At 45.4% G+C, this 16,264-nt stretch overlaps 1 long non-coding RNA gene across 1 annotated transcript in view; it reads left to right on the forward strand.

Annotated features, from left to right (window-relative positions):
* LOC145404981 (uncharacterized) overlaps window positions 1-16,264 on the forward strand; it is a 456,920-nt gene that overhangs the window by 405,241 nt on the left and 35,415 nt on the right. The window lies entirely within an intron of this gene.

A 16,264-nucleotide genomic window follows, 5' to 3' on the forward strand; every position in this document is an offset into this window, starting at 1 on the left:
AGCAGTAAGAAAAGGTGATGTAGGGGAGGTGAGGGAGGGGTTAGAGTTCAAGTCAAGAGAAAGGGTTTGAATGATTAAAGGGGGGGGGGGAGATGAGGGAGGAGGGAAGAAGGAGGGGGATTAGTATTGATGCCTCTCAACCACACGGGAGTCATCAAGGCAGACACTCAGTATTTGCCAAGGCTCAGTATTTTCTTAGATTACAACACGCAACCATCAAATGAACACCCAAATCCCCAATTTTATAAACGTGGAAGGGGTTGTAGTGTATGTGCGACGAGTGGGGTGGTGCTGCTAGAGGAAGAGAAGTTGAAAAGGGGTTAGGATTGGGGGAAGAGGGGGGGAAGCTTTGTAGTTGAGAAGAATGGAGGGAGGAACGATGGAGTAAGAATGGACGAGATGGGAAGGGAAGACTGGGTTGATGTGAGATGAAGATAAGGGGACGTTTAGATGAAAACAGTTGAAAATGGGGAATAATAAGAGTTGGGGGAAGAGGAAGGGGTCGTAGTGTGGGTGAGAGGAAAGGGGAAGGGGTATCTGGAGAGTTGACAGTTTGAAAGGGGTTAGAAGGGGAGAGGTGGGGGGAGGAATTAGATATTATTGCCATTTAGTTAGGATGTTTTGGAAGGGGTAAGAATAGGTGTATGGGAGGAGGGAGGGATTGTGGTGTAGGCGAGAGGAGGTGGAGCAGGACAGGAGAAAGAGGATTTTGAAAGGGAAGAAGACTGTAGAGAAGTAAGAGTTGGAGGAGCTGTGGTGGGGGTGGAAGTTAGAGGTTTTGGATAGGGGTGTGGAGGAAAGAAGGGAGGTTGGTGAAGGAAAGAGATTTTGGGGGAAAGGAGAGTTGTGGTTGTGAAGGAGGAGAAAGAGGAGGGAATGGAGGCGAGGTTGATGGAGGAGAGGAAAGGGGGAGGAGTAGGAGGGGAGAGTTTGTGGAGGACAGAGGAGGGGGAGGAGGAGTTGTTTGGGTGAAAGAGGAGGAGGAAGTGGGGGAAGGGGGAGGGGATGGTGAGAGGGAGTCGAGCGAAGGGGGGTAACCTACCTGACACGTACGATTTATTGTGATCCAATTTTCTGCCAGTGTGGAGGACGAGACACACACACACACACACACACACACACACACACACACACACACACACACACACACACACACACACACACACACACACACACACACACACACACACACACACACACACACACACACACACACACACACACACACACACACACACACACACACACACACACACACACTGCAAATCTAATAAAGCAAAACAATACGCATATCAGTACATATATATTGCACATACCTACGAGTACATACATACATACCTGTACATTCGCATACAGAATGATGGACACCTAAAATGGGTTAACGTTTACACTGCTACAGAGCCTTCCTATCCTGTATAAAATTGTAAGACGAAACACTGAGTGAAATATAAAGAAGTTTAGGACATGGAAGTACAGGGGTGGTGGGAGGTTGTACGAACCTCCTTCAGTTGCAGGCCCCGCTTAGCTGAATGGAATCGGTAGTGAGAAATAAAAAATCTAGCAATAGGGATTACTAGAGGGTTTTCACCTTATCTTGACGGAGATTTTCGTCATTCAGCATTTTATGTGTCATAGCTGAGTGGCAAAATAAGACAGTTGTACGGTTTTGTATCCTTTCCATAACTTCGTGACTAGCACCGGTATTCAAGTGTTGATGCCGTGTAACACCTCAGCATTCAAACTAGAGAGACTGCAATTTGGGGTCAAGTTAAAGTGGGCAGAATACTGTATAGCGACAAATCGACTTGGTCCTGTGACTGGCAGGCCGGGGCACTGACGCTGAGGGGTTCATAAATTCTCTAGATATCCCCGACAGTCGATATAGTTGAAGGAAGATAAATTGTTGCTGGGATTGGATGGAACATGCAAATAGCCAACAGGTCAGTGGGAAAGATGGGAGAGGCATTCGTTCAGCCGTGGTCTCTTTCTTGATGGTGATGGAATAGTTGAAACGTTGACTTATTTAAGAAAGAGTAAATAAAAAATAAATTGCCATATATTGATTGGAGCAGAAGTTATGAAACTTAGTTCTGTGATAAAAGTTGTAGAGGTAATATTCATCTACCCATCAGTTATAATTGATAGGTAGATGAATAAAAAGTAGAAAATGGAAAAAACAATATATGTCGATACATACTGTGCGGAAGATTAATATTGTAATAGATAAATAGTGTATATACATTGATGGATAGAAATGTGTAGAAAATTGCACGGGGAAAAAGGTTGATAGTGAACATTTAATAAATCATTAGATAAAATGCAAAAAATGTAAAATAATGAAATAATTTGAAATACTGGAGAATAAAATAGCGTTCGTACAAGATAAAGAAGTGTGTGCAAACTGAAAAAATAAATAGGATAGTTTGAAAGAGAAGAATCATGTGACATAGTGACAGTTTGTTCGTTGCAATTGAAAACAGATATTCAGTAGTTTGATAGTTAAAGAAGAAAGTGTAAAGAATTGGATAATTGATTACGATGGTTTAAAAAATATAAATAGTTTATAAATATTGGCAGGCTTGTCGATAAAGTGTGTTGAAAATAAAAAACAAGAAAAAGGGAAAACAAAAGAAGGGAAGAATATAAAGAAGTGCGTAAAGAATTGGAAAATAAAATGGTATAGTTTGAAAGATAAAAGTGGAGGTAGAGAAATTGAATGGCAGTTTGCAAAATGTAACATTCGTTTAAAAAGCATGATGGAGAGAAAAATAAGTCTGGAGAATAACGTGTAGAGAATTAGAAAAATGGATGATAAAGAAGCGTGTGTAAAGAACTGAAAAACATAAGAGAGTAGTTTGAAATATAGAAATCGTTGGGAAATTTGACAGAGTTCGTCGATAAAGTTCGCTGAAAATTGAAAAAGAAAATTACGGCATTCAGACACGAAACTCCGCCAGAGAGAGAGAGAGAGAGCAACTGGCAGCGCTTCTGTTTGCAATCAATGCCGTGTTGCTTGGAAATGCAGAATATATATGGCGAAGATTGCTGCCTGAAATGTTTGTTCAGTTTTGGCAATATTTGGAGCGAATTTGGCCGCGATGAGAGAGAGAGAGAGAGAGAGACTAAACCATTGCAGGTATATTGGAGGAGGATTTTTCTCTACCGGTTATACTCACCGCATCAGCACCTGTCACATTGACGAGAACCCTTGCGTAACAGGGGAACAACCTCTCTCAAGCGATAATCTGGCCGCATATTTCCCTTGTGTTATCCGTGTCATCGTCGTACGCTAGGTTTTCCATTCCAGGATTATCGCTTATACTGGTGACTTGAGTAAACCTAACCTAATTTTGCCCAGCTCTTACTGGACTACCCTAATCTAAGCCACACCTTCCTGGAAAAAGTGCCGATGTCGACTGCAGTTTGGAAATTGTTGACCAGGCTGTGATTCGAACCGGAGACCCAAAGAGCACAGCTTCTCAGGTCTGGAAGCTTACTCACTTGACTACATTGTCAGGCTTTGGAGATCTAGGAATTAGGGACATTATTAAGTTAACAGTATTTGAAACTGGAAAAAAAATGATGTCCTATGTAAGTATATCTGTAAGAAGCTTGTTTAGCCTTTCAGTCCGGTGACGTATTTATAATTTTCTTTTTGCTGCCAGTAGACGATTTTATTGAGGTAGAGGGAAGCCGCTTGCAGTGAGTGGATTAAAGATGGCTTTTATCTAACCATTTCAGGTCGAGAAGTCTCCTAAAGTGGACATAATCGCCGGATGGTAGCAAGAGTGAAGTAAAACAAACGTTATATGGTTGAAGGGGTTAAGTCGTACTCTTGGTGGTCTGTTGGTGTTACATTAGTTGAGGTGAAGATTATTGAACTCGAGCCGACTGGAAACTATTAGCTAATGTTTCCAGTGGCATAGGTCATTCTTCTGTCCTTAGGTATTGTGGACTGCAGTGGTGTAGCCCTGGGTCATTGCACTGAGTCAAGAATGAAAAAGGAACATTAAGCTGAAAATCGATAGAAACGAGCTCTTTGATAGTGCTTGTGGAGTCACCTGCAGAGAGCCACCATTCCCGCCAAGTTGGTACAGTGTAGAACAAAAGTTGACATGATAATTTGCTGCCTCTACGTGACAAATATCTAATGTTGCTATGCTGAGAGGCTTGGTATGTTTCTTTGCCCGTATAGATAACGCTTCTTGATATGATATGCCAGGGAGGAGAGTAGTTGACATGCCATAAGTGTGAAGTAGACGCAGTGGAATATTAGGCGACGGGACTGTTGTTGCCGACTGTACCAAGCCTTTCGTTCCCTGTTCCTGGAAACCATCCACCCCTCCGGCACAGTTAAGACCACATGCCGGTATCATCGTCGGTTCAGCTAGTGCTTTACCGTAATGGGTCCGGGACTCGATTTCTGGTGGTGGGTGAGATGCGGCGTGAGTTTAAGTGTTTTCCCGCTTAGCCACATTTGATCGGAAACACACACACACACACACACACACACACACACACACACACACACACACACACACACACACACACACACACACACACACACACACACACACACACACACACACACACACACACACACACACACACACACACACACACACACACACACACACACACACACACACACACACACACACACACACACACACACACACACACACACACACACACACACACACACACACACACACACACACACACACACACACACACACACACACACACACACACTGGAGTATTCAGGTTGATACAAAGGCTTGTGCTGATATTGACAAGGAAGCCTGTCCTTCCATTTTACCTCTTTTATTACTTGTTTTTAGTTTTCCTTCATTCTTCTATATTTGTCTCCCTCTCTTTCTTTGTACCCTTGCTTCTTTACTTCGCTTCCATCCCCCTTCCCATCTTTCTCTCTTCTCGTCTCTTTCCCATTTCTTTCGTTTTCCTTCCCACCTCTCCTTTTTTCCTCTTCCTCTGATTCCTCCTCGCTTCTCTTCACCCTTCTTTAAGCGTTTCCTCCGTGTTTTTTATTACTGCTTCGTCTCTCTTCTTCCTTTTTTATGCCTTTCATTTCCTCTCACCTTCGTTCCTCCCCCCTTCTTTCCTTTCTTCCATTCCTCATCTCGTCATTCCGTCTTTCGTCTTTCCATCCTTCTGCATTCTTCCATTCCAGTCATATTATTTTATTTTATCTGACTGTATATAGAATTGGGAGCCCTTTCCCAAGATCAGTTAGTACACTTGCTGCATAACCGCAGCTCTCCCACGTCCACTTACCACGTGCCACTTACCACACACAACACATACTATATACCACTTAAGTTTTCACACACACCATACCTTTTCTCACATACCACAAACTACATATCATTTTCCACATACCGGCAACCCTCACACGTCCACGTACCACATACCACACTTAACACATACCACACATACTACATGCCACTTAACACATACCACACACCACACATACTACATACCACGTACCACACTTAACACATACCACACATACTAAATACCTCTTACCACACACACCGCCCGCTGCATACATATAACATCCCACATTCCGGCAGTCCTCACACTTCCACTTACCTTATACTAAATACTGCATACTACATTCCTGCAGCCCTCCCACGTCACTCTGTATTGTGGTATGCTAGGGATAATCCATTCAAATCCGGATCCGTAGTCTAAGACGTGTGGGAGGCTTTGTAGCACCTCTTCTTCACCGATTTATTCTTGCATATTTCATCTGTGTTATTTTTGTCTTTTTGATATAACATGGTTTACATTATCATACACAAAAAGATATGGAAGTGCAACAGAGAATAATTTGCAAAGGAAGGTGCGTTGTGAAATCTCCAAAGCCACGAGTGCGCCCTCATGTGTTACGGCATTTCACTTCGTCCAACGTAACTTGGCTGATATATTCGTCAGTTTCCGTATATTTCCCGCTTCTAAATAACAATATGGACAATACTACGGCTTTAATCTACATAATTTCTATAACATTTTTAGGTGCGGGAGCATATCGGAGAGGCCCTGATCGCCAGTCTCTCCTTAAGGGTTTTCGGATGCTAGGTGTTTCACTCCCGTAGACTTAGTGAAGCCGCATATTACGGGCCCGATGTTCCCGTATCTGTCTAGTACTTTTTTTTTTTTTTTTTTTTTTTTTTTTTTTTTTACACTTCGTCATTAGCATCATTTTCTAGTATGACTTTTGTTACAACTCATCATTCAGGATGGAAATGGGTCGGTTGGACCTAATATAGATAGAGCGTTTTTGTGACATGTCGGTGGAGCCATATGTAAGAGCAGAGAAATATGGTTGTATTGACTTCAGGTCCTCGGACTGTATCCTGCAACACCCGGTATCAAACCCAGGACCACACATTGCCCAGTCAACCCCGCTGTACGCTTAACCATCGCCACCTATGCTTTATTTTATCCATTGATTCTTTATATTTTTATAATCATATTTCACCCAGTTTTCTTCCATGTAGTGTCTTCCATATTTCCCTCCATCCATGCTTCCTTTACTCCATTCACCCCTCTCCCAATTTTCTTTTGGTAATGCTGTTTACATTTTCTCTCCCTCACTCCTTCATTCGTCTCTGCTTTCTTCCATTTCTCATTTGCTGACTTCCTTTCCTTTCCTTTCCTTTCGTTACGTTGTCTTTAGCTTTCTTCTCCATCCTCTCAGTCTTCTTTTCCCTTATTCTTCTATCCTTTTGTATTTCCTTCAGTTCGTTATCCTTCCTTCCTCACTTCCTTTCTGCCTTCCCTCCGCTCTAACATCCCTCTTTCCCCACGATTCACCTTACCTTCCTGCTTTCACTCTCTCCTTCCGTCTTTATCTTCCTTCCTTCCTTCCTTCCTTCCTTCCTTCCTTCCTTCTCCCATGACAAGCCTCCTTTGTGACCAGGTCGCGTTAATTAGGGATGAAACCCTCTCCCTCTCTGTCTCCCTCTCACCATCTCCCACCTTCTCCCATCCCCCACCCCCTCCTTATCTCCTACTTTCATCCCTCCCTTCTCCCTTGTCATTCTATCCCCCATTCTCTCTCTCTCTCTCTCTCTCTCTCTCTCTCTCTCTCTCTCTCTCTCTCTCTCTCTCTCTCTCTCTCTCTCTCTCTCTCATTTTATCCGTATTTCAATAAAAATTTCTTGATAAAAGTGTAACCTCAGACTGTGGTTCCTTCTCCCCCTCCTTATCATCAGTGTCATCATCATCATCTGACCCACCTTTCCTTCTTCTCCCCCCTTCATACCTCTCCCTCTTCCGGCGTGTTCCCCTCCCGTCTCCTCTCCTGTTCCAGTTTGTAGAGGGAGGGAGGAGGGGTGAGGGTAGTGTTTGAAGGTGGCTACAGAGAATGAACTAATTAGGAGAGAGAGAGAGAGAGAGAGAGAGAGAGTCAGTGAATCTCTCCATCTGTGTGGTAGGTAGGAGGAAGGAAGGGGCACATTTACTTTAATCACGAAGACTACCTGTTACGAGGCCAGGGCAGGGGTGAGTAGGAGTGAGCAAGAGAGAGCAGAGAAGAGCAGGCAGGGTGAGCAGAATGGCAGGGTTGATTAAAGTGAGGTAAGGCGGAGGCACGTAGGACGGTGAGAGTCAGGTACAAGGCATGAGGAAGACAGGGAGAGTTGTTGGTATCTACTGCCGGATAGGGTAGAGTTAGGCTGGGTAGAGCAGTTACGAATGAGGCATCAGGAAGAAGGGTAGGTTGGTAAATGGTGTCAGGTATGGCAGTAAGGTAGGATAGAGTCAGGTTTGCGGGATGAGAACTTGCTGGAGGTTGGCACTGAGTGTCAGAAGGGGAGGTAGGGTAGGACTGGAAAGTTAGATACGGTATGCGGTTTCAGGAAGAAAGTGGATGTAGGTGTCCATTTTGTCTACTTGCCTGTGTGGATCAGTCACCGAGGTACTCTCTTAATGTCAGGCAGGATAGGATAGATGGGTAGGGCAGGGCACGACAGTATTGTGTACCCATGCCGAATTAGGCAGGTAAGGCAGGGAGGGAGTAGACAGATTAGGTTTACCAGGGCAGGGCCGGTACACGAGACTGGACGAAAATGTTTGTAGGCAGTTGAGGGCAGGCTAGAGAATGGTAGAGCGAGGCAGGGAATCAGAGGGTTGTAAGTGCTGGGTAAAACAGGGCATGGCAAAGTTTAGGTAGAATAACACAGGGTAGGCAGGTTGTAAGAAAACAGAAATGTATATTTATCTTTGAGGATAGGATAGGGAAAGACAAGGCGAGGCAGGAGGGAAGGCAGATTTTGCAGAGCAGGCATTTAAGTTCTTTAGGATTACATGGGCAGAGTAAGCAGATTATATAGGAAAAAACATTTCAGGCAGGGCAGGCCAGTGAAAGGCAAGTGAGTCAGGAATTTCGGTAGGTTGGGCAGAGCAGGGTAAGGCAGGATATGTAGGAAAATTAGGGAGGACAGGACAGTAAGATAGATAAGCTAGCCAGTGGTGGGAGGGAGGGAGCGGAGGCGGTAGGCAGTCGTATGTTACACCATGCCACCCGGAAATTATATCTGCCTCACCCCGGCCTAACCTCTGACCTGCACACATACCACTTACTCACTCCACACACCCTTACTCCATTCAGCCTAACTCACTCCATGTTACTCAGGCCACAACCACTCCTCACTCCATGTTACTCAGGCCAAAACCACTCCTCTTCATTCCATTTTACTCACCCCTCCCCACACCACTCACTGATTATCCAGCCTTACTCCATTCCCCTTAGCTCGGTCCACAGTACTCATGCTCATTTCCCACGCACGTTACTCCACTCCAATCCGTTTTACTCGCCCCATCCCACTCCACTGACTCGCTCCACCCATTTTCCCTTCATTCCGCTTGGCTCCCTCCACATTGTTCCTTCCATCCGACCTCATTGTACATTAGTTTACCCATCCTACTCTACTGTCTTGTAGGCCATTTACCACTTATCCCACCCAGCTTTACGAGTGATCCAGTCCGCTTAACTCACCTGACTTCACCCTGAATTACTCCATCATCCTATTCCATTACAGTGTACTCACTCTGTTCTTCTCCAACTGTTTTTTTTTTTTTTTTTAAATACAAAAAGAAAGAACTCAAGACTGAAAGACTGAAAAAATTACCCTTCCCACTTGTTCACGCGCCACCTCCACTTATTATGCATCCTCATTTCATTCTTCACTTCACCTCAATGTGCCTCCTCACTTTAGTATGCCTCCTCACCTCATTCTCACTACCTCACTTGCCTTCCGCTTGAGCTGGCCCACTTCGCCTCTCTTCACCTCTGCCCCCAATTACTCCGTTCTCCCTCACCTGGCCGCACCCAACCTTTCTTTGCATCACCTCACCTTTTGCACCACTCCACCCATCTTTGCCGCACCATCTATGTATCCCACCCCACACTTCTATACCCTATTCCATGTGTCTTTGCCCCACCCTGCCACTTCACACTTCTTTACCGCATTTCATGTGTCTGCCCCACCCTGCCAGATTACGTGCTCCATTCTTCTTTGTTCCAGTCTTACTCCGGCAAACACTACATCGGCCACAGCTCCATCGTCACTTCACCTTACCTCAGTCTTGCCCCACATCATCCCTTATCACACCCAGCCCACCTCAACTGACTCTTGCTACCTTACCATACTACACTCCTATCCACCCAATCCCTACCTACCTCATTCTGTATCTCCCCATCCCACCTCACCGTACCCTTACCTACCTCTCCTCATCTCACTCCTACCCATCATTCCACTGTTCCTCTGAATACCTCCTCCCACATCACTATACCCACATCTATCTCTTCCCCATCCATACCTGATTCTCCTCCACTTGTACTTTCCTCTCCCCTACCCACAATTACGTCTTTCCTCTCCAGTCCCTGCCTCTTCTCCATCCATACCCCAATCTGCCCCACCCCACCCCTGCCTCTCGCTACCAACCGCTCCAATTCCCATTTCTTTACGCCATTCCCGTTCTCACCGCGATGGGCCCCAGGCGTAATAGTGACATCATAAACGAAAACACCCCCGGATTGGCTGCCTTAGTTGTGACGTCGTAAAGGAAGAGACTGTGATTGGTTGACTTAGTTGTGACGTCGTAAAGGAAGAGACTGTGATTGGTTGACTTAGTTGTGACGTCATAAAGGAAGACTGTGATCGGCCGGGATTTCCTTGGATGGTCATGACGCCATAAAAAACTTATAATTTACTTGATAAAGTAAGAGGCTAATTGGCAGGGTTAGTTGTGACGTCATACAGAAAGTCTCTCTCTCTCTCTCTCTCTCTCTCTAATCCCTGGTTAACCGTTTCGTCATAAAGACAAGACACTGCCATATCCTGGATTTCCTGGAGTAAGATATGGCGTCATAATGGAGGTACCTGCTGTGATTGGAAGGAGGATGCGCTAGGAAGTGCGGACAGACGGTGATTGGCTGTTGAGAGTGGAGACTGCGTTGTGACTGGCTGTTGAGGATGAAAGTAGCGTTGTGGTTGGCTGCTGAGGCTGGGGATTGCGTTGTAATTGGCCGTTGAGAGTAGAGACTGCTTTTTGGTTGGCAGTTGTGGATGGAGATTGGGTTGTGATTGTTTGTTGAGGTTGGAGATTGCATTGTGGTTGGCAGTGGAGGTGGAGATTACGTTGTGATTGGATGTTGAGAATGAAGATTGGGTTGTGGTTGGCTTCTGAGAATATAGAATGGACTGTGATTGATTTTGGGACTTGGGACAAGTACGACTGAAGATGCTTAGGAAGGTGATGACAAACTATGATTGGCTTTCAGAGACTGAGAATTGACTGTGAGTGGGTGTGATATATACAACTAATATGAAGGCATAGGCATTTACAAGGAATGTGCTTTAATAGACTGATCAGCCAGTGATTTTTGAGGCTAGACTTACCGACTATATCTTTGAGGAAAGCAAAGGAATACAAATACAAATGACAGCAAACAGCAATAGACTTACTGGTGTTTCCAAGGATGTTTGTCACATAGGAGAAAATAATCAAAATATTTGTTCTATGAGTTGAGAAATTGGGTTAGCAGAGCAAGAAGGCTTCTCCCTACGTATTGGGTATTGCAGCTGAAGACGGCAGAAAAATAGAATGACTTCGCAGCATCTGAAAACTGTCATGGAAATTTCATACGAAAATATGAATGGCAAACTGGATTCCAGTGTTTTGATCTGTAAGGGAATTGTTCTATTCAGTGGCTAGTGATGTTGAGCTGTTGCGGTATCATCCGTCATCAGGGTAAGAGGAAAAGAGTGTTTGATTTTGTATTACTCAGCCGTAAAGTCTTTATGTCAGTAAAGAAAAAAGTGCATATAATTAGACCGGTGAGGTAGAGCCAGGATATCATGGGCTTGAATGGTGAGTAAACGAGCGTTTAGTCAGTTTTCTCTGGCCGTACTGTTGAGAGTTCTCCCCCTTTTGAGCTTTCTATTTCTTGTTTTTGGATACTACCACACCCCTCCTTAGATGGGGGAAAAGAAATGTAAATGATGATGATGATTATGAAATGTGTTTGGTAGATGAACGTGACAGATATAAAGGAGGAGACTCTTTGAAATCGGGGCAGGTATCGATTGGCTGTTGAGAACTGAAGCACGGTTGTGATTGGCTGTGGTGAATGTGACAGATGCTTTCCTTTGGGTCATGGGGCGGATTCACAAACACACGATCAGCTTCTTCTGGTAAAAGAAAAGACATTAAGTTTTTATTCTCTACTTTTTCTGTTCCTCCTGCCAAAACAGAACCATGATTCCGTGGGGGACTTTGTCGTAAGTTTCTCTCTTAATTAACTCCTTCATTATTACGGCCTGCCTCTGATGCTTTCTTTACCCATTCTGCCAAAATAAATGCTGGTTACGAGAGGAGATGGGGACAGGGTGGTTCAGTGGTAGAGTGCCTGACTGAAGACCGAAGGTTGAGAGTTCGCGGCCCGCCCAGGTCGCACTGCTGGGAGAGTTAGCGCTCTCGCGCCACCGTAGCGGGGCTACATGATCAATGAAGGTCTAGCCCGGGGAATTCATTTCTCCATTACGAGACGATATTAATCGTAAATTTGTTGGTGAATTCCGCCCTAGAGTCATATTCTCGTCAGCTCATCAGGCTTTGTAGCACCACATCCTTAGCGATTCAGTTTGCATATTACACCTCACTATTCTCTTCTGTGTTATTTGTACCCTTGCAATATAGACACAGATTGCATTAATGACATGCAAAAGATTACTGAAGCTCCTTAAATAAATTGGTAAGGAAGATGTGTAACGCCTCGTAGTGCAATATTTGGGTGGCATACTGTAGCCTACAAGGTTTCTTAGCGCCCCTTGTGTAGCGACTTCTTTTTTTGTACTTTTTCCCCCTGTTTCGTACCAAGATACATAAAATCGAATAATATCAGTTTCTAAGAAAACTGTAACAGACAGATCCGTGGTAGACCTTTCTAAGTGTAGGCCCGAAACTAGGCTACCATAGTCCAGTACCTGTTGATATACGACCAGCCCACATTTTCTTGATGGTATTGCATAATAGACGAGCCTCAAGTCACCTCCGGAGATCGAACTTACGAAAGGCCACCACCCCGATTGGAACGTTGTAGCCATTAGACTGCCAGGCGTATTACCGACAATAAATCGCCAAGAAAAAAGTGCTACGAAGCCACCAACACGAACGAGAATACGACCCCCAAGCCGACCAGAATACAACCCAGTGTAACCCCTAAGCCGACCAGAATACAACCCAGTATGACCCCCAAGCCGACCAGAATACAACCCAGTATGACCCCCAAGCCGACCAGAATACAACCCAGTGTAACCCCCAAGCCGACCAGAATACAACCCAGTGTAACCCTAAGCCGACCAGAATACAACCCAGTGTAACCCTAAGCCGACCAGAATACAACCCAGTGTAACCCCTAAGCCGACCAGAATACAACCCAGTATGACCCCCAAGCCGACCAGAATACAACCCAGTGTAACCCCTAAGCCGACCAGAATACAACCTAGTGTAACCCCCAAGCCGACCAGAATACAACCCAGTGTAACCTTTAAGCCGACCAGAATACAACCCAGTATGACCCCCAAGCCGACCAGAATACAACCCAGTGTAACCCCTAAGCCGACCAGAATACAACCCAGTGTAACCCCTAAGCCGACCAGAATACAACCCAGTGTAACCCCTAAGCCGACCAGAATACAACCTGATTCGACTTCTAAGCCAACCAGAATACGACCTCAGAGTGCAAGGCCGAGGAGCATCAAAAAGAAACCTGCTGAAAAATATGACTCCATTATCGTCGAGTGCGGGACAAAACACCGCGGCGGAGAGGGAGGGGGGGGAAGTTCTCCCCCAAAGCTATCATTGTCAGTTGTTAAAATGCATGAACTTGTGGAGATAAAGGTAAATTGAATAGGCTGCGGTGTCTCGTTAACCTCATCCCGCTTGGTGACTGGTGCTGTATCTCGCACTGTGGCGCCGACTGTATTCTTATTGGTCGATGGAGGTATCTTTGGCTTGTATTCTTTCCGACTTAGACTTTCTTACCTCTCCTCCTTATTTCTGCAAGTGGTATGTTAATAAATATTTGTATACTGTTTATCCAGGCTAGGTCGATATAGCCCTTAAAAGTTATAACTGTCAGAAGAAGAATAACATGCCGTATGTATAACCGGTAATGAAGAGGCGTTAGAAAGCCTCCTAAGCCAAGGAGAACGTGATCGATTTTGTGTTAGATTCCATGTGCTGTGGGCTGTTGGGAAAGGGCTTCCTTGGATATTGTATTTTTTTTTTTTTCTACATGTTTGGTATAAAGGGTGCCATCGGTCATCGCCTTCACTACGAGAGGTCTTTCCGAAACTGAATAAAATCGTTTAGCAGTAGCAAGAACACAGATAAGAAGCCAGTCGTCATCAGTAAAGGGTTTAAGGGTTTTTAACTCATTTACTGCGAGAGGCTTTATCTTAGGTAAATAGAATCGTCCAGTGGTAGCAAGAACAAGCAGAAAGAAGACAACCTTGTTTATGCCTACCATTAGGTGGTATACACTTTATGCGTCCGATTCTGGACATAGGTTTGGAAGCTCGTTTCTAAAGTTCAGTATTCCACTACCAATACACCAACATGGGTCTGATCCCTAGCAGCTCTCACACGTCGCCTGGGACCTTGGGCACTAATACCCACCATTTGTGTTGAGTTATGTTAGGGGTATCACAATCGGAGCTGGTGCTGTGGTATAAGTAAAGATATTTTTCCCACGTGCCGAAACGGCCGGGTGGAAGACAGGTGAAAACAGGGCTAGTAGTGAATACAAGAGCCTTTATACTGATGTTTTCATTTTTTTTTTTTTTCAACTTTATATCGACAAGGGGGGCGTGAGCATAACAATAGACGACATAATAAAAATGCATTAGGTGAGTTACTTCACGTCAAGGTGAGAGCTTTGAATATGTTCCCCTCTCCCTCTCCCCCTGACCCTCTCCGTTTCTCCCCTCACCCTTTCTCTATCTATCTATATCTAAATCTGTCTGTCTACGCGTATCTGTCTGTCTGTTTAACTACCGCATTATTGACCACATCGACTGTCCTTTTCACCTTTTTTTACGTCATTCTTTCTCTCCCTTCTGTAGCAGTTCCTCCATTTCCCTCACCCTCATCTTTTCCTCCACTTTCTCCCCTGCCCCATTCACCCCGCAGTAATCCCTTTCAGTCCTCATTTTTATTTCACTCATTCACTGCCTTCTGTCTTAATCCCTCCATCTCCCTCACTCGCATCTTCTTTTTCATCATTTTCCCCCCCCCCCCCAGAACCGTGTTTTCTCTCTCCTTTCCCCCCTCCCTCGCTCCCCTTCACACACACACACACACACACACCTCCCGTCTTTCATAGCCTTTGTTCTTCGTCAACCCCATATTCTTTACGTATTATTTTCTTGTCCACTTCTCCATCTTCCCTTCCCATCCATTTCCATTTCCTCCCATCCTCTCCTAACCATTCTCCTACTCTCCTTTCTTTTCCTCTTCCATACATTTTCCTTTGCAGTCTTATTTTCTCTTTCATTCTCCACTTCTTTCTCCCTTCCCTAAACCATTCTTCTTCTTTTCCTCTTCTTTTACTCTTTTTGTCCATATTTCACTTTCCTGTCAGCCCCTTCCCATTTCCTCTCACCCTCTCCTTTCCCTCTCCCACCACGTCCCATCCCTTTCTTCTCCATTTTCTCCACCCCATCCCTCCCTAGTTTCTTATACTCTATCCCCGCATCCCCTTCCCATTTTATTCCCCTCTCCTCCCCTTCCCGACCCTTGCCTCACCATTCCTACTGTCCTCTGATTTATTTCTGTTACTCGTCTCCCTCTTTCCCTTTTCCTTCCTGGTATTTCCATTACTCTCGTTTCTTCCATTGTATTCCCTTCCCTCTTCGGCTTATGCTCTCACATTCACCCTTTCCTATACTTTAGCCCCTTCCATGTCCGTGGCGTACCTTCCCTTCCCTCCTATACTCTTTCACCCCTCTTCTGTTGTAACACCTTTCCTATCCTTCCTATCCCCCCCTCCCATACCCTTTCACCCCTCCCCTTTCTTTAACTCTGTCCCATTCCCACCTCTTTGTCTCCTTTAACCACCACCACTTTAACCCCTTTCTGTCGCTCCCATCTCCCCCAGGAATACCTTTTCACGCCTCACCTTTCTTCCCTTCCTTCTCCTACACCGTTTCACCACCCCTCCTCTTCACTCCCCCATATTCTTTCATTAACCTCCTCCATTCCATTCCCCCTCCCATACCCTTTCATTCTTCCACCCTTCCGTGACCCCCCTCCCCTCGCCACATCCACCACCTCGGGCTGGTATTGGCTATTAGATTTGTGACGTCACGGCCGGAACTCATTTCCAGTATATCAGAGCCACGGCAGTGTGGCCAGGCAGGCAGACAGGCACGCGCGCACGCTCGCACACACGCACAGTGTAGGCAGGCAGGCGGGCGGGGTAGGCAATCAGTGGCTGTTGTGATGAAGGAAGTGAGAGAAGAAGGCAGCAGGATAGAGGGAGGCTGGGAGTGACAGGATTTAGGAAGGAGGATTGAGGATTGGGATGGCAGGACAGGCAGAGTGTGAGGAGCTAGGCAGCGGGATACAGAAAGGCAGGCAGGGTAGGCAGCGGAATAGAGGGAGGCACGTTGGGTAGCAGAGAGGTAGAGGGAAGCAGGGAGGAAGTAGGCAGAGGGATAAAGGG

This window comes from Coenobita brevimanus, chromosome 65 (genome assembly GCF_032717465.1).
Source record: "Coenobita brevimanus isolate Jiangsu-jjx chromosome 65, ASM3271746v2, whole genome shotgun sequence".
Classification (NCBI taxonomy): Eukaryota; Metazoa; Arthropoda; class Malacostraca; order Decapoda; family Coenobitidae; genus Coenobita; species Coenobita brevimanus.